Source organism: Perca flavescens, chromosome 8 (genome assembly GCF_004354835.1).
Source record: "Perca flavescens isolate YP-PL-M2 chromosome 8, PFLA_1.0, whole genome shotgun sequence".
Taxonomy (NCBI): domain Eukaryota; kingdom Metazoa; phylum Chordata; class Actinopteri; order Perciformes; family Percidae; genus Perca; species Perca flavescens.
This window is the reverse complement of record NC_041338.1, coordinates 22,193,352-22,212,267: the sequence shown is the minus strand read 5'-3', so window position 1 is coordinate 22,212,267 and position 18,916 is coordinate 22,193,352. Positions and strand designations below refer to the sequence as shown.

Here is an 18,916-nt window from a genome sequence, read left to right as displayed (position 1 = left end):
ACAGAGTCTACAGTTATAAACATGTCACCAATTACCAGCTTTAGGCCTACATTTCCGTAAGAAAACTAATTAGTGAAACAACACTACTTGATGAATCAAAATAAAAATGTGTCTGATGTCACATAGCTCTGCCTGCTGCTTAGAATAGTCACTATGTTTCGCCCCATGCTTCTAATAACAAACCCCAGGCATCACAGACAACCAAATGTCTAACAATGCCCTCTGCATCTACATCTGTCCTCTCTCCGCAGCCTGTCTTTGGCCTCCTGCTGCCACCCGGAGGAAGCACCAGACAGGCTCCTCCTCGCACAAGTAAGGCTCTCCTTCCCCACACAGAGACAATTAGCCACCCTGTGACTGACTGCGAATAATGACAGCTGCTGGAGAACAGTTGGACATCTTAGGACAAATTAATGTGTGAATATTAGCCTGTTGAACCTTCTGCTTTCTCCCATCAGGAGAACAAAATGGAACTACTCTATTACTTTGAAGCTCTGGTCAAGGAAGCACAACCACACAATCAAGCACACAAAGCAGCCAAGACAGTTATAACTGTATTCCATAAAGTAACATCATCTACAGAGAGAGGGCCAAACTTTGCAGAAGTATGGTGTGGACAGAAAAACAAGAAAGAAGGCACTGAACAGGCAAGTAGGACGCTAGCTGAGCAGCTTGCCATGAAATGCTGAAACAACAGCACGGCTGCCAGGGCAATTTTACACCCCAATAGTTTCACACCTCAGCCACCAACCCTTTCCAACTCTGAACCTTGTGTCTTCTTGGTGTCTTCATTTATTTTGTGTCAGTGTCCAAGATGTGAGAAGCCAAGCAGTGAGAAACTCGTCCCAAATGTCGCAGGGTAAGCGGTGTGTGAAGCAGACACGGGGAAAGAAAAGCCACTGCGCCTGGATGCACCTTGCTTTCTGTGCAGACAATCCTCTGAGATCTCACAGGAGGGTTGATTTATTTTTCTTTTTTTTTAAAGAGTACTGCACTTTAGAATTGTCTTACACATAGGAAAACTAGGGATGCATTAGGGATGCACCGAATCCAGGATTTGGCTTCGCATTCGGCCGAATACTGGGCTTTTTGACGGGTTTCAGTTTCTGCCGAACCTTAGAATTTTTTTTCACCAAACTGAACCCTACGCTTGCACTACGCGCGGTACGCTGGTCGACGTATTTGGTTACGGGAAGGTGTTTATGTAGGTGGACCATTCGCAAAATTACGAATCCCACTATTGTCACGCCAAGACCCGCCCTACGAAGCAGCTCGATTGGTTGGGGTTAGGCATTTGACCTCGAGTGGTTAAGGTTAGGGTTAGGGGATTGGTCAGGGGATAGGACCTGTACATGTAAGCATGGACGCCTGGCCAATAAAAGAAATAGTGTGTGAATGCTATTGAAGGGCTGGTCTTGGCGTGCAGTAGGCTGTGAGAAAACGATTTCTTTAAGACTGCAAGGGAAGCTCAGCATATTTTACCATTAAAAAATGAATGCAACTATGACTATGTCCCGCCCACAGATGGAGGAGTGGGCTGGCCTGGACTCCGGGCTTCTGTGTGACGATTGGAGGCTCTGTTGAAAGATGGCATCTCCTTTTGATTGATACAAATTTTGTACTATAAAAAGTCGCCAAAGCTATTCCAGCTCAGTCATCGCGGATTTTGCTAGTGTAGTCGAAAGAAGAACTGCTACAACCTATTTCTTGGTATTTGCTTGGTGAAATTGCTAGCCAATTTTCATCATACATTTCATACAATTATATACCACATTCCTTGTTTCAGTTTAACCTAATTCCAACATTTCCTCCTTCAAGTTTAATATCGTTTTGTTTGATCGTTTATTCATTCATTCATTTATACAGTAGCCTAGGCTAGTGTTGTAGGGGTGAACTAGCCAGCTAGTAAACTGCACACGATGGCAGACAATGCTAATATTGTCAACCTGATTTTGGCAAAGCCATTTGAAAGTCTTCCTTACGAGGAGAAACAGCAGGGCAGATCAACACCTAAGATTGATTTAGCGCAAAAGATAGGGCAAAGTAACAGGTCTTTTCAGCTCTCCTGGTATGGAAAAGTTAGCTGGCTGACTGGAAGTGCCGTGACAAAGAAAATGTACTGCTGGCCATGCCTCTTGATGAAACCATCTATAACCATTATAATAATAATTATATTATTATTATTATTATTATTATTATTATTATTATTATTATTATATAGCCGCCACTGATGAGAAAATGAAAATGGAACTTGTGAGCAGAAAAAGTGTTGTTTGGCAGTACTTTCAGTCAAAAGAAGGCGATTCAAGTCGAGCTACAAGTTCAATTTGCAATGCCGATTTGTCTCGTGTTGGCAAGGACCCCATACCATACACAACATCACCGCTGTTAAAACATTTGCATATGAAACATTCGAAAGAATATGAGTTGTGCATGAAGGAATCTACAGACAGCAGCCAAAATGCAGCAACTTCAGGTACGGCAAAGGAAGGACAGTCACAGCTAAAAACTTGTGTTAACCAGACAGTCCATTTCCCGGGCTGTCAGCTGTTCTCTCGGCAAATGAGTCTCCCTACAGTGGGAGCGGAGCAACCATACGGCCATCGGCTGCTTGTTAGCTAATGTTAGTTTTCTAATTTCACCCACCCAACATGCCTTCATCATACGCTGGTTAATTGCCAATTATCTGGCGATAGTGATGTACTTTCCTACGATGTGAAAAGAGCGTGTGAATTCAACATTAACTTGTTACATTTAACTATTTTAGAGGCTGTGTACATTGTTTACTTCATTAATGTTTTTACTGTGTTAATGGACTGAGGATGGGAGTAGAATTCGGTATTCGGTTTGGGATTCGGCAGAATCTTAACCAGTGGATTCGGTATTCGGCGTAAACCCCAAAAATCTGGATTCAGTGCATCCCTAAGGAAAACATATACTGTAATTGTATGTACCGCAGTGGTGAAAGAAGCATGCAGATACATTAACGTACGAATACATTAATGTAAAAATACTTCATTACAAGGAAAAGTCCTGCATTTATAATCTTACTTAAGTAAAAGTACAGAAGTATTATTAGCTAAATGTACTAAAAGTATGAAAGTAAATTCTCTGGTTCTGCAGTAAAATGGCCTCTGTGACTGATATATTATTATATATGAAAGTATGCATCAATCTGATGCATCAATGTGTAAGCAGCAGTTTAACTGTGGTAGCTGGTCATGGTAAAGCAAAACTTTACTGCTTTATGTACCATTTGGGAAGTACCATTTCCTACCCCCTAAAGGGTCCCAAGATAAATCTGAGGGATCATGAGAGGATTAATGGGAGAGAAAAGAAGAACACAAATCTGTTTTCATTTTATAACTTTTCTGTAATCTTTGATTTGTTGTGATATATTAGACAATTTGGTATCGAAAGGAAACCATCTGAAAAGTTTAAAGGGGAAATGTCTCTTTGGTGGAACTGCCAACAACTCACAGACAGATTTGAAACATGACGAGTACAAGGGGTCGCCAGTCAAAAAGTTGTTTTTTATAAAGTAATCACATAGTGGTATTATGTAAAACTTAATCTGAAAAGTAAAGAAAATGGAGTGTGAAGTAGCAGTTAACTACAAGTACCTCCAAATTGTATTTGGGTACAGTACTGGAGTTAATGTTACATCACTGATGTACTGTAGTTTGGTATTATAACAATCAATGAAATGCAGACTATGCTGTGGCATCTCTCACAAGAAGAATCTGTGTATATTTGAGTGGAATTGCTTTTCTAAAAATAACCAATAAGAATAGAATATTAATGACTAAAAGCTCCCACATTCCTCTCTAGATCAATAGTTTGCTCCCTCTGCTAGTGTAGCACATTAACCTTCTGGATCACTAGTCAATGACTGAAAAGAGAAATGATTTACCATCATGATTATTAAATCTGGAAATGTGCTTCTGCAGCACGTTAAACCCGGCTGTCGTGCAACCAGGTGACCTCATTTTCGTGAAATGAGAGCTCCATCAACCGGATTTCCATTAAACATGTATGCCAAATTTTTGCCACCATACCCTTTTAAATGTCCTTGAATCCCCTTGAGCAAAACACGCCTACAGTACTTAGACTGAATGCATTTTAAAAAATGAACAAAAGAGAGGAGTGCTTCGCGCTCCGTTCAGCCTGCCTGATGAATACACAAAGAAGATGCCTATATTCATCACCGACTAACAGACTCAAATGAAGCCAAAATGTAACTGATATTGAGAATACACATGAATCTAAAGTCAGAGGCATTAGGAATCTGCTTGTACAATCATTAGGATACAGAATTTAACCACTGGGCTGAAGAAACAATGCACTAAAACGTGTTCTATATAAATCATCTTCTTCAATAGGATCACATTGTTAAAACTCTTCCTGTATCTCTATTTCTCTGTAGCGTAAAAAAAAAACTACAATGTAATTGTGTTATATATCACAATAGTGTAAATATCACCATGCATCCAACATACAAAATAAATTGAATGTAATGCAGTCTGATGCTCTCGCCATCTCAACCTACACAGCATTGTGCTGTATATAAAAATACTCCTAAAAGTCTATGCAAACCTAACCAAAATGATAATTGCTATAAGATTTGCTACATCTCCTCGACACCCTCACTACTGTACTTGCTACCTTTTCAGCCATTATTCTTTCCGTTCTCCCATGTGGCCGGAGCAGGCAGGACTGCTGTGTTGGTGCCAAGCATTTGTGCCCTGACCTCATGCTCTCTGGGCAGGTCAGAGTGCGACCTGGGACACTTGGCTGCCTGATGTATTATTCATAAGCCGCCCCTGTTGAGTGGGCAGTTATTCAGCATCCAAATCCCAGATGTGGTTCAATCTGTGCTCCATTCACTGTCCTGACTGTTGGCCATTGATCACAAGCGAGGTACCCGGGTGCTGAATAAGCGCAGGGGCTTTATGTTATAGGGCTCAAAGCGCCTCACTCGCACAAAGATCCATCAATAGACTGGGAAATGGGCCAGAGTTTGCTTGCTAGAAGTGATCGGACAGGCCGGGAGAAGATGCATCTGTAACATTTATTAAACAGGAGTAGCACAGCATGTGGCTGAGATGTGGCAGTAATATGTTATATGTCAGGTATCCATGCAACGTGGTAATAGAGTTGAGTGTATGCAAGCAAGCATCTCTGTTTCTGAATCAGATACAGAGGAGGCCAGAAGTGCACACAGATGATGAGGTCCCTTTCTGAAAGGTGCCAGAGGCAAGGTATCACACTCTAATAGGCATCACACTATTAATGGACAGTTGAGCACAGTGAATCATTTGTCCACTTTTAATCATCAATCAAATATACGCAGCGAAATGTGGCATGACCACAACTCTCCCATGTCTGCATTTGTCAGGATGATGATCATCCATCATAGATCATGTTGCAGAATTACTGTATAATATGAAATGTGAATAATAATTATCATGTCAGCTAGCCTACTCAGACATACAGTACAGGACTCACCGGGGTACTTATTGAAACACCTACGTAACAATGTGGTGGCTTCAAGAGTTCATGCTCAGGTCAGCTTTCATGCTAATTACATATTTCTTTAAGACTAGTATAAAACTCGTTCAAGCAAATTCATTGTACCTTTACTGGATCTTTCTTTCCTATGTACTGTACATGACTGATTTCTGATAAAATATTGTTTGATAATAAGGAAACAATCTGAGTTTCAAAACATTTGGTACGTATGCAAAGTTCACACCCACACTGCTGGGGAATATTTGAGTTTGTTTAACCTCTTAATAAGAATGGGTATTGTTGGGATTTGTCTCATTTATCAATAAAAATGGCCTCGCTCTTGGATCCCAGTTATGAATCATCTACTACATACCATTTTTATGGGACTTTTATAATGAATCAAATCCATTTTAACAGATGTTCTCAACATTTTAAAAACACTCTTTAGTGCCTCTCAGTATCTTTTTGATGCTGTCAAATTAACATTAAATATTCAATTTGAGTATGTTTCTGAGAGGACCATATTTCAATTCTTCCGCTCAACAACCTCAGTTCTTAAAATAAAAGATTAGATTGAATTTCTTTGGTTTCTCTATAGTCTAAATAAGTGAGGAAATAATATTTAACAGTAATTAAAAGCCAGCACAACTTAACTGCAAATGTAAAGTCGCAAGTAAGCCATGCGTACAAAGCATATGTCTGAGATGGAGGAGCGGATTTTTGCTGTCTCAGGCATAATGATGAATAATAGCCTTATCAACAAAGCACAACAAAGCACAACACATCCCAACACGCTGAGATCTTATCACTGCTCATTTCCTCAGCTCATGTATTTCCTGTATCTCCAGTGGAAAATGTGTCATGTTGTTTTTCTGCACTTCCACTGACAACCTAGTCATGTCAAAAGACTCAGGCTTTATGGTAACGGTCCTTTCACGAGACAAGGAAAAAAAAAAAAAAAAAGTGGCAGGTGTAAGCAGATGCATCAGCAGTATTTGCAAAAAGTCACCAGATTCCCACAGGGGACATGCTTGTCATTAAAACAAACAAGAAAAGAACTGATGAGTGCATTAATCAGAGCGCGGCCATGCATCGGTGGGGAGCTGTAGTCTGTGGCGTTCCTCCCCAGGAGCGGCTGCACCTGAGGGAGGGGGGATTAACGCAGCTCCACACTGGTGCTCCTGTATCTGAAATCTGCCTGAGCTCATCGTTTCTGCGCCTCACTAAGAGGCCGTGACTGGATATCAGGCTCAGGCAATCTATTCCCCTGCAGAGTGCTGGCTGACCGACATCAATGCCGTGCATTGTCAAATTATTAATTAAATGCATGCAAGCAAGTGTAATCAGATGCAGACATGGTCAGACCTTTGGGACCGCGAACATAGAATTGAAAGTTAATCTAAATTGTAGATTTCTTCTTATTTGTTGATGTCAGCTAGCTATGCTGTTTTAACCATTTAGCATCACTTTGCACTTATTTAACTTCTTTTGTGATGCAAATCATGCACAAGCATGATTTTTCTTTACAGTCCAGACTCGCACCAAAAGAAAATGCATGACAAAAAGGACTTAAAAACAGGCCTATGTCTGCTTTTACAGTCAATTAATACAGTGTGTATAGGCTGCAGCATAAATATGTTTACATAGATATATAAGAGATAAGATGTGAGTGTATGCTTTTTTATATTGGTTTTTTGTTTTTCAGATGTGCAAAATGTAAATGTCACAGCTTTCAAAAGTAAAGCAAAGTCCAGGTTATGCCTCCATATATTTAATTAACTTTTGTAAATGTAGTTTCTATGGCTCCAGGGTATTTGCTCAATGCTCAGTGCACTTTTGCTGAAATAATAAAGATCTATCAGTCAGCACGAAGCAAAAACAGCTTCATTTGCAGAATAAAGGTCATTGGAGCTGCTACTTTTGAGGGGCTTTGACAGAGAACAGTGTTCAAAACAACAAACTCTGGAAGAAACGCTGCCTTGAAATATTTCAGGATACTGAGGTTCACCCACTAGATCATAAAAATCAGTGTCAAGTTTATAACTCTCAGAATTGCCCTTGTGAACTGGACCCAACCCACTCATTTTTCTACGGCACACAGTATATACTGCATATCTCGATGTCTGCTGAAGACTGACAAATAACAACATATCTGGCCTGTGGGTAAAATTATTTCTCAGCATATCTGCTTATTATTTTAAAATATTTAAATTCACATGTGATTTAGAGATTATTGAGCTTGCATGGGTGCAAACCAGCGGCTGATCAAGTCTTAAATACATTAATTAGGTATTTAAAGAATGAAATAGTGTATCCTGGCCAATAGAAATGTAAATTGTATTTCCACACAGCTCTCATATATTCTTTTATGTGTCCAATCTACAATGTGAATGGCTTTTACTGTTGTAAAATCAAATTTGTACTATGGAGAGCAATTTCTCTGTTTGCCAATAGAATGTGTCCTGAAGCTGTTGCCTTTCACAGCCACACTCTTTCATTAATCAGCACTAATTAAACATATTGATTGAGCCAAACATCGGGATTTCCAGTTGAAAGGGTTTACTAGACTGTAAAGTGCACACACACAAAAAATCTACCAAATGCACAAGCCACTTAGGTGCCCTTGAAGGCTCTGTCGCTTTAGAAGAGCTCAGAAAATGAGACAAAGATGTGTCCACTCACTTCTCATTAAATAACGTCAGATTTCACGGCATCTCAGAGGCAAATGTCGTCCTTGGCTCTACTGAGAGCTAAGGCCGCTGAGGCTGAACTGAGTATCAATTTGTTTTCTGGCAGCATGACCTCTCATCGCAGGAAAAACTTGTATGAAATCGCAGTTTGAACCAACCCGAATCATCCCGGACCATCAGATGGTATACAACAACCTACAGATCACAAGTTTGATGAAAAGACACTTTATTAGAGGGGAAAATAACTTTAAAACTCACTGAACATGTAACAGCTCTTCAGCAAGTGCATGCCATCCACCAACAGACTGAAACTACTGGATGTGGGTCTGATAAAAAAAACTATGTCTTTTCAACCACATAAATGTGCCACACATACAAATATTACAAATGTTACTATAGTAGGGGCGACCTCTAGCTCACCCAGTAGAGCGTGCACCCCATATAGCCAGCGAGTCCTTTGCGGCGGCCTGGGTTCGAATCCAACCCACAGTCCTTTGCTGTGTCAAAACGTTGTGTAAATGTGCACGATAAGGGAATTAAATTACTTACTAAGATCATTGACCAGATAATGGAAAACAAACCCTTTTTCTTATGATAAATAAACAATTTAAAAACCCATTGAGTTGGCTGAAAATTGCCATTGTCACAAAGCAGAAAACAAAGCGGCCAGTTATGCTCAGGGAAAGTTGACATTTTGGAGATACAGTTTTCAGAGGACAGCAATGATGATAATAAAAAAGGAATATGTGGATTTAGTCAACTTTTTTGACAGCATTTTCTGTTATTTTGAAATCACAACTGGCTTTGTTTGTTGCTTTGGTGAATTTGAAATAGTTTTGACTGTGAAACAGCTCATCTAACTTCTTAATAAGAAAGGCAAACAGTAATTATAAGTTAAACACGAGTTTGCATGATGTGAATTATGTATTTGTGCATGTTTGTGTAGTTATAAGAGGAAAAAGAATGTTAAAATTGGGAAGTGATTAAAGACCCACAGACTTAAAAGAAATAAAGGAATCAAAGCAAATCAGAATTTTTGAAAACATAGTCTTATGTGTATCTTGTATAGCCAAAATGTGTCAGTATCAGGGTCAAAACAAAACCTGCATTGTTGTTGCCAAGGTACATTTATGATAAATTACTTTATGACAAATTGCTATAATGCGGGGAACCCATGCAGAGTGTGGGCTACAATGTATGCAGCTCCAACAGAGCAAAACAGTATCTACTGTAGGGCTCCAGTTGCTTGGTGTATGTATGTGTGCACCTAATGTACTGTATCTGCAGGTGATTTAATAAATAGAATTGCTTTTTACAAAAGCCATCTTTGGGTTTGTTTATTTTTTTCCACGAAAAAGCTATCAACAGCAGCAGGCTAATGATTCCATTATTGAACCATGGTGCAGATCTGCTCATTGACTAATAGACTAATGCAAGTTTAATCAGCTGCTTTAGCTTGCACTCTGTTGTCATCTAGTGGCTCAAAAATGACATAACACACACCACATGGTCTTCAATCTAAAATGAATCAACATTTTCATCACAGCTGCTAGATTCACTTCTTATCATTGACTTTGAAGGACACAAAATTATCTTAAACCTTTATCGAGAAATTAGTCTTGGACTGAGAAAGACATTGTGACATTGGCGTCACACAGGCTTCACTTAAACCAATCGTACTGTCAAATGTAATAATTTAATGTGAACCAAGAAATGCAATATAATAATCACTCACCAAACTTATCAGAAACAGAAAAAAAACATTCCCATAAATAATTACATAAATAACTTTTATTGAACCAACTGATTATGCATCCTACTGTAACGCACTTCATTAGCATTCAGCGCATTACAACAATCGGCTTTTAAATCTCAGTTTTTTCAAACTAATATTTTTCCTGGCAGAACATGCAGGCTCCGAGCCGTGCAAAAAACAACAACAATAGGCTACATGTCTGCAGAATTATAAAACTCTCCGGGATGATACAGCCCTTCTCTTTGGCATAGCACGCACATTTCAATGGGATAGACTCGCCAATAGCCTAATTAAATAGAAAGCACAATTTGTCACATCAACCAGCCAACAGCAGCGCTTTCCAAATGCCAAACGACTGCGCCCCAAGTTACTGCGAGCCCGCTTCAACGACTCAAACAAAAATATAGTAATAAAAGCTATTTATCTCTTTTAACAAACATCTGCGAAGATGTTTTTAACCACAGATAGGCTACTGTCGATGGTGGCGACATGCATGCTGCAGCATCATTAGCCTCCTCTGCCGATTAAATCAAAGCCCTTATTGTTCGGCTTTCTGGGAAATGCGTTTGAACTCACCCTTCGGGAGACTTGAGATTCAAAGTTATCGCCCTCGACAAAACAGAATTCAGAGGGTCCACGGTGCAACACGGTCTCCCATGTTCAATTAGCCTAGTGAGAAACTCAAAATGCAGGTAGGTTGAAGCAGGTAGTTTCTGGAGTTTAAACCAGCACTGTTCAATACACGGCGACGAGCAGAAGTCAGGTGCTGTAAGAGGAACCGCCGCTGCTTCATCCCTCTTCTCTCTCCTCTACTTCACCGGGTAAAGCGCGGCCCACTTTAAACTCTGGTGACGTCGTGGGCGCGGATGCTGATGATGCTCCCCCCCACCACCACCACCCACCCACCCACCTACCCATCTCACACACACACACACACACACACACACACACACACACACACTATTCCTATAACCTGTAGGACACTTTAAAAATGCGAAGATAGTTGTCTTGTTTTAATGGCAAAGAAGCAGTGAACTGATCCTATTAACTTAAATTAAGTATCCAAAGCTTGAAATACTGTAGCTTAATTCCTCTGTGCCACAGAGCAAAAACTACACAAAACACATCAATGAGACACACTGTTGCACTGTGTGACATGTTCCTTCATTACAATAATCACGGGCACTTTAGTTTGTTTTGAGTCAGCCCACATACACTGTCCTGCTGCTGTAAACACTCTCTAGAGCACCAAATGTGTATTAGTAATCCGCAGGTTACACAAAACATATGACAAGATAACTGAGAAGTAAAACATGACACAACAGGGAATGGAACAAGTATTGTCCACAGCTTAATGCTCAGGATATAAGAACAGCACACGTCCAGCATGGCTCTTAACAACGAATAGATCTGTAGTCATCTGCACCACCAATTAATACCTCTGCAGCCACTTAAATCTTGCTATTGGCCTCAACAAAAAAACTCTGCTGCACCACTTGAATGTATCAAAAGGTTTTCACAACCTATTTCTTTTCCAGCTAACAAAGAAGCATTAGACCCTCTGTCCTATGTTTTCAGATGTTTCTCAGTGATGACGCGTAATGTCAAACATCCCAAATCCCTAAAATAACAACAACAAATATTTTGCACATTTCGCTCTAAAAGAAGTATACATTCCAAGGGTCAATATAAGATTTTACAGTAATTACCTAATCTTCCAATACATCTACATTGCATTGCAATTAGAACAGCATGAGAACATGACATGGTACATGAAGACAGCAGTGAACCCCACAATATTCATCTACTAATGAGTTCAAGACTCAGAATGAGGAATATTGATAAGGGCTCTGTGATTGATAATTTATGTTAAATTCATGTCCAATATGCTACAAAGGCTCGTGACAACTGCAGGAACTTAGGCTATAACTGAATAACCTGTGTGTGTGTGTGTGTGTGTGTGTGTGTGTGTGTGTGTGTGTGTGTGTGTGTGTGTGTGTGTGTGTGTGTGTGTGTGTGTGTGTGTGTGTGTGTGTGTGTGTGTGTGTGTGTGTGTGTGTGTGTGTGTGTGTGTGTGTGTCTGTGTTTATGTCTCAATTATTTCTAAGTACTTTTATTGTCTCAATGCAGCTGAGTGTAGGACTTGTGTTTTTGCACTTTATCAGAAATGTGTTTGCGTGGCATGCAGTCAGTCCTCTGTGTGCCGTCTTTGGCGCGGCTCCAGATAAACTACATGTGTCCATAAGTAAGAGAAGACACAGTTGCTTTTGCTTCCGTATTAGCTCGCTGAGTTATCTTACCCAAACAGAAGGGCACAGCTCCACCTTCCCATTGCCGCTGGCTAAGGGACATGCTTTGTATGAAATATGAAAATTCCTTACAACACTCAAGGATCTGCAAACAAATTATGTTTTGAAAAAAATTCTCTCCTAAAGTTATTTGTATTTTCCCTCCTTGGTTTCTCCTTTGTTTTCTTTTGATCCTTTTCATGCATAGTTTATTACTGTTATCCTTTTTAAAGATTTGCCTCCACCTTTGCAAGCCATTATTCAAGAAAACACACAATACACAGAATTTTGGGGAAATTAATTTAAGAAGTCTGCTTTCAACTGCACCTGAGTTGACTCCATCCTGAGCACGGGGAGGACGCTTAAGGTGAAGGAAACAATTATGTAAATTTTATTCTGTATCCAATATTGAATGGACCAATAAGACCTACTCTATCTGTAAAGTGTCTTGAGATAACTCTTGTTAAGATTTTATACTATAAATAAAATTGAATTGAATTGAACCAATCGAGGAGGGAATCTCGAACACTCAAAATGAGATTCAACCACTGAATGAAAAATAAATAGTATGCATTTTCATGTTAAACAGTGCAACACAGTATCCACTTCTCCGAGCAGTCCCATCCTGTGGCAACATTTCTGTCTTAGTCATTGCACAAACATTTGCATCTTTGGGACCCCAACTGTTGGCCTCTCTTCTCAGCCGAAGCAACTGGCTGCTGTTATCGGTTGCTTCAGAAGCTGCCTTTGTGGCCTGCTGTAATCCCTTACCACAAATCCCTGACTCCCCAAACAAAGTAGTGGTGGATGAGGCAACAAATCCACAGCATCAAACAAGACATAGCGTATTCTGGTTTTCCAGCACTGCTGCTTGTCCTCGATCAGTGCATCAGTTCCTTTTATGTCTCATCTGCTGCCTCCTCATGGCACAGCAATGTCTGGTGAGTTAATAGTGTTGGACTCAAACTCTAGAGCTGTAAGTTGGTACAGTGGGGGAAATAAGTATTTGACCCCTTGCTGATTTTGCAGGTTTGCCCACTTACAAAGAATGCAAAAATCTACAATTGTAATCATATGTACATTCTAACAGTGAAAGACAGAATCCCAAAGAAAATTCCAGAAAATCACATCATATGAATTTATTAAAATTGATAACCATCTGATGAGGAAAAACAAGTATTTGACCCCCTGGACAAACAGCATGTTAATATTTTGTAGAAAAGCCATTATTGACCAGCACAGATGTCAAACGGTTTTTATAGTTGGTGACAAGGTTTGTGCACATTTCGGCAGGGATGTTGGCCCCTCCTCCTGCAGACAGCCTCCAAATCATTCAGGTTCCGAGGTTGTCGCCTGGCAACTTGAATTTTAAGCTCCCTCCAAAGATTTTCAATCGGATTCAGGTCTGGAGACTGGCTAGGCCACTCCAGAACCTTGATGTGCTTCTTCTTCAGCCACTCTTTTGTTGCTTTGGCGGTGTGCTTAGGGTCGTTGTCGTGCTGAAACACCCATCCTCGACCCATCTTCAGCTCTCTCACTGAGGGAAGGAGATGTCGGTCCAGAATTCCACGATACATGGCCCCGTCCATCCTCCCCTCAATACGATGGAGTTGTCCCGTCCCCTTGGCTGAAAAGCACCCCCAAAGCATGATGTTGCCACCACCATGCTTGACGGTGGGGATGGTGTTCTTTGGGTTGTACTCGGTGTTCTTTGCCCTCCAAACACGACGAGTTGAGTTGAGGCCAAAAGTTCTATTTTGGTCTCATCTGACCACATCACCTTCTTCCAGGCCTCTTCTGAGTCGTCCAGGTGGTGAATGGCGAACTTCATGCGGGCCTGTACATGTTTCTTCTTGAGCAGGGGGACCTTGCGTGCACTGCAGGATTTCAATCCATGACGGCGTAGTGTGTTACCAACCGTTTCTTTTGTAACTGTGGTCCCAGCTGCCTTCCGTTGATTCATCAGTTCCCCCCTTGTGGTTTTGGGATGATTCCTCACCGTTCGCATGATCAGGGACACCCCACGAGGCAAGATCTTGTGTGGAGGACCAGACCGAGGGAGGTTGGCGGTGGTTGGTGCTTCTTCCATTTCCTGATAACTGCACCGACAGTTGATTTTTTTTTTTTTTTTTGCTTTCCGATTCTCTTGTAGCCCATCCCAGCCTTGTGCAGATCAACAATCTTGTCCCTGATGTCCGTAGAAAGCTCTTTGGTCTTGCCCATGGTGGTTATGTTGGATGCTGGTTGTTTGGGTGTTGACAGGTGTCTTTTATACAGGTAACGAGGTGAGGATGGTGTATTTGATGTAGATAATTGGTTCAGATTGGGGCTGTGTCTTAAAGAAAGACTAACTGGCTTGTAGGAGCCAGAATACTTGCTGTTTGTCCAGGGGGTCAAATACTTGTTTTTCCTCATCAGATGGTTATCAATTTTAATAAATTCATATGATGTGATTTTCTGGAATTTTCTTTGGGATTCTGTCTTTCACTGTTAGAATGTACATATGATTAAAATTGTAGATTTTTGCATTCTTTGTAAGTGGGCAAACCTGCAAAATCAGCAAGGGGTCAAATACTTATTTCCCCCTTTGTGACGGTTAAAGGGTCAGTCCAAATTACAAACAATGCATTATTTAATTTCACATAATCAGGAGACAGTAATTCAAGGAGGGGTTTAAAGACAGATTAACATATGAATTTATCCTGTGCACAAGAGAAAAAGCATTCACAAACGTTCAATTTACAGCTACGGTTGATCAACTAACATACAGTAAATACGCATTATGTATACAGCCATAAAGATATACGTCCGCATCAGCTACACACAGTACAATAAATTGTTTTTTTTTATTTGCCCAGGTTTTGTGAGATATCTGTCTCTGAGATGTCTGCTGCCACTATTTTAAAGTGGAGATAAATGTCGATTTATTTGTGGCGTTCACAGTTTTTAAAAATGACATTCTGGAGCAGCATCCCTGGATAATCCACAGACCTCACAGTCAACTTTTTATTGTAACTACTTCTAACAAAGACATCATCCTCATAACATCTCTTGACAGCGAGGTATGTGGATTATCCACAGAATCAAGGACACTGACTGCAAAGAAATGTTGCTGCTGAATTTTTTAAAGATCCCTTCCAGACATGTTAAGATGTTAAAAAGAATACTCTACTTCAATAATAATGTGAGTCTGATAGGTTTTTCTACACAAAAAAGAATCAATTACTTTGTTAAAAGATCTTTAAATGACATCTGCTCCTTCTCCCTCATTGATAAATCCAGAATCTCTATTATTCATATAAAAAGTTTAACTGATGGACACAAGATGTTTCCACTGAAAAATGTATTCTTAGTGTACAGTTTGTGCACTGGAGGTTTCACTTTTCCAAATCACACTTGTGTAAGTTGCATACTGGACCATGATTCGCTTCAAAACAATGTCACAAAATCATGCTCATACATACTCATCTTAAATGAGGATTAAAGGAACACACCGACTTATTGGGACGTTTACTTATTCACCGTATCCCCCAGAGTTAGATAAGTCCATACATACCCTTCTCATCTCTGTGCGTGTCGTAACTCAGTCTGACGCATCCACCGCTAGCCTAGTTTAGCCCAGATCCTGGAAGTAATTGACTCTACCTAGCCTACTGCTCCCAATCAGTGACAAAATAACGGCAACATTTTCCTATTTACATGTTGGGATTTGTATAGTCACAGATAACAAGGTCACATGAGACACAGCCATCTTCTAACCGTATACACAAACTGGGAACTATATTCTCAGAAGGCGAAGCACTGCAACTTCTGCTACTTGGGCAGAGTGATTTGCTCGCAGCACCTGAGAAGCCCCATGGTGAGGAGCAGAGTAACAATGGTGCTTTTTAGGTGCTGCACTAATCACTCCACCCAAGTAGCAGTGCTTCGCCTTCTGAGAATATAGTTCCCAGTAGCTATACGTTAGAAGATGGCTGCGTCTCTTGTGACCTTGTTATTTGTACACGCTGTGACTATACAAATCACAAAATGTAAATAGGAAAATGCTGGCATTATTTTGTCACTTATTGGGAGCAGTAGGTTAGGTGGAGCCGGTTACCTCCAGGATTGGTCCTAAACTAGGCTAGCAGTGGGTGCGTCAGACAGAGTTACGACACGCACAGAGATGAGAAGGGTATGTATGGACTTATCTAACTGGAAGATACGGTGAATAAGCTAAAGTCCCAATAAGTCTGCGTGTTCCTTTAAAGGTGCGCACAGATTAACCTTCCCCTTCAGCAGATGAGTATGGAAACAAACTCTAAACATACTGTACATTATTTTGCACAGTACAGCTAAAACATTCAAGTGAAGTAACAAAAAGCAAAACACATTTTTGAGTGGAGGGGAGCTTTAACAAAATCTAGATGAATAGTAGCCCAAAACACCCACACATGTTTTCAGTTATTGTGGCTGATTAGATAAGATCAGGTTGAAGTTGAGTGGAACTCCAACTGAATTAACAACAAGCTCACCTTTGAGGACTTTAAGTGTAATTTTCCAATGTATAGATCACCACAAATTAAATTACATACACCCCTGTGTTTGGGGTGGAGAAGAAATCTCAGAGACAGTATCATCATCATGTATCTCAAAAACTGGGTAAATAAGACTCTGCATCTGCATGATTACCAGTGGAAGTAAATGAGAAAATATGGAATATTATAATTTATAATAACTTGTACTTAAACATGTCTAGGAGAACATTATGGCGAGCTGGATTGACTGCAGCAAAAATTATGCATGTATTGATAATGAGTTATCTGTAGCAAGGATCAATGAGCTCAAACAGGGAGTCTGGCAGGTAGCACTTGAGACAGCAAAATCTTCGTTATAAGATTTGTATAAAGTGGTTATACGTCCATAACCCCTTTATAATAATAATAATAATAATAATAATAATAATAATAATAATAAACTATAGCACTTTTCTTAACAAGGTTACAAAGTGCAAACAGCAAAGAGAAACAGCAAATAAAACCAAGAACAACACAGCCAACAACAATGAAGTAAAATAAAAATAAAAGAGGTACAAATATACATATATACACACATACATATATGCACATACACATACATACATACCTGTAAGTGTACAAAGACATATATTAAATGGGCAAGGCAGGGAGGGATGATAAAACCCAACAGTGTATTAAATATTAATAAAAGCTTTCCTATAAAAGAAAGCTTTAAGAAGGGATTTAAAAGATGCTAATGATGTGGCGTGTCTGATTTCAGTAGGAAGAGTGTTTCCGAGTCTAGGGGCTCTAACAGCAAAGGCCCAGTCGCCTTTGGTTACAAGCCTGGATCTTGGAAAAACCAGAAGAGCTGCATCCACTGATCTAAGCGAGCGCCCAGGCACATAGGGGGTCAATAAATCTAAATTTAATTTATCCAAAAATCCAAATTTAATTTGGAGCGAGGCCGTTCAATACTTTAAAAGTGATCATTAAAATTTTAAAATCAATACAGAACATGACGGGCATCCAGTGTAGGTTGGCTAATACGGGAGTAATATGTTCGTATTTCTTGGTGCCTGTTAGAATCTGTGCTGCAGTGTTCTGCACCAGTAAGAATCAGTGAAGGGAGCTCTGGCTGATACCAACATAAAGTGCATTACAATAGTCCAGGCGTGAAAAAATAAAAGCATGTACAACCTTGTGCAAATCAGATGGAGATAGAAAAGATCTGATTTTTGAGATATTTTTAAGCTGGATAAGCATGCTTGAACAACAGTCTTTACTTGAGCATCAAAACAAAGATCAGCACTAAATAATACGCCAAGATTTCTGTCAGTCAGCTTCATGTTATTTGTGAGGGAACCAAGCTTGCTGTGAACAAGGCTGGGAGAGTTAATTGGACCGGTGACTATAATCTAAGTTTTGTCATCATTAAATTTGAAAAACTTTTGCGACATCCAGCACTTGACATCATTAAGGCAGACAAGGAGGTTATTTAAGCTACTGGAGTCACTGGACTGGAGAGGGACATATAACTGTGTGTCATCCGCATAACAGTGATGGAAGACACCATGGTTCTCAATGATGTGGCCGAGAGGAAGCATGTATATGGAAAAAAAACAGTGGGCCAAGAATGGACCCTTGAGGAACCCCACAATTGAAGGGCCAAGAAGGTTCTATTTGAAAGGTAAGACAGTAACAATTGTAATGTTGTTCCTTAGACCAACCCAGTTTTCTAAACGGTGCAAGAGGATCAGGTGGTCGATAATGTCAAACGCTGCGCACAAATCTAAAAGCACTAGGACTGAGCAGTCACCTCTGTCGGCTGTAAAATGCAAGTCATTAGAAACCTTCACAAGGGCGGTTTCTGTGCTATGACAAGCTTTAAAACCTGACTTAAACCTGCTAAAAGTACTATTGATATTCATAAAAGAGATTCATTTAGTTGAAATTACTTTCTCCAGTACCTTAGATAAAACTATAATTTAGAGGTCAGACAGTAATTGCTGAGTAAAAAGGGATCTACATTGGATTTTTTAAGTAGCAGTTGAATAATTGCGTGTTTAAAACCCTTTGGAAAGATGTCAGACATCAGCAAACTATTAATAATGAATAAAATGAAAGGACCAACACTGGGGAATACCGCTTTTAAAAATGTAGTTGGAAGGCTGT

At 40.0% G+C, this 18,916-nt stretch overlaps 1 protein-coding gene across 1 annotated transcript in view; it reads right to left on the bottom strand.

Moving 5' to 3' along the window:
- The window catches only part of megf11 (multiple EGF-like-domains 11), a 77,638-nt gene extending 66,888 nt beyond the window's left edge, over positions 1–10,750 (bottom strand). The window contains exon 1 of the mRNA XM_028585147.1: positions 10,534–10,750. The gene's annotated coding sequence lies outside the window, so the exon portion shown is untranslated. The remainder of the gene's footprint in view (positions 1–10,533) is intronic.
- Positions 10,751–18,916: the final 8,166 nt, after the last annotated feature.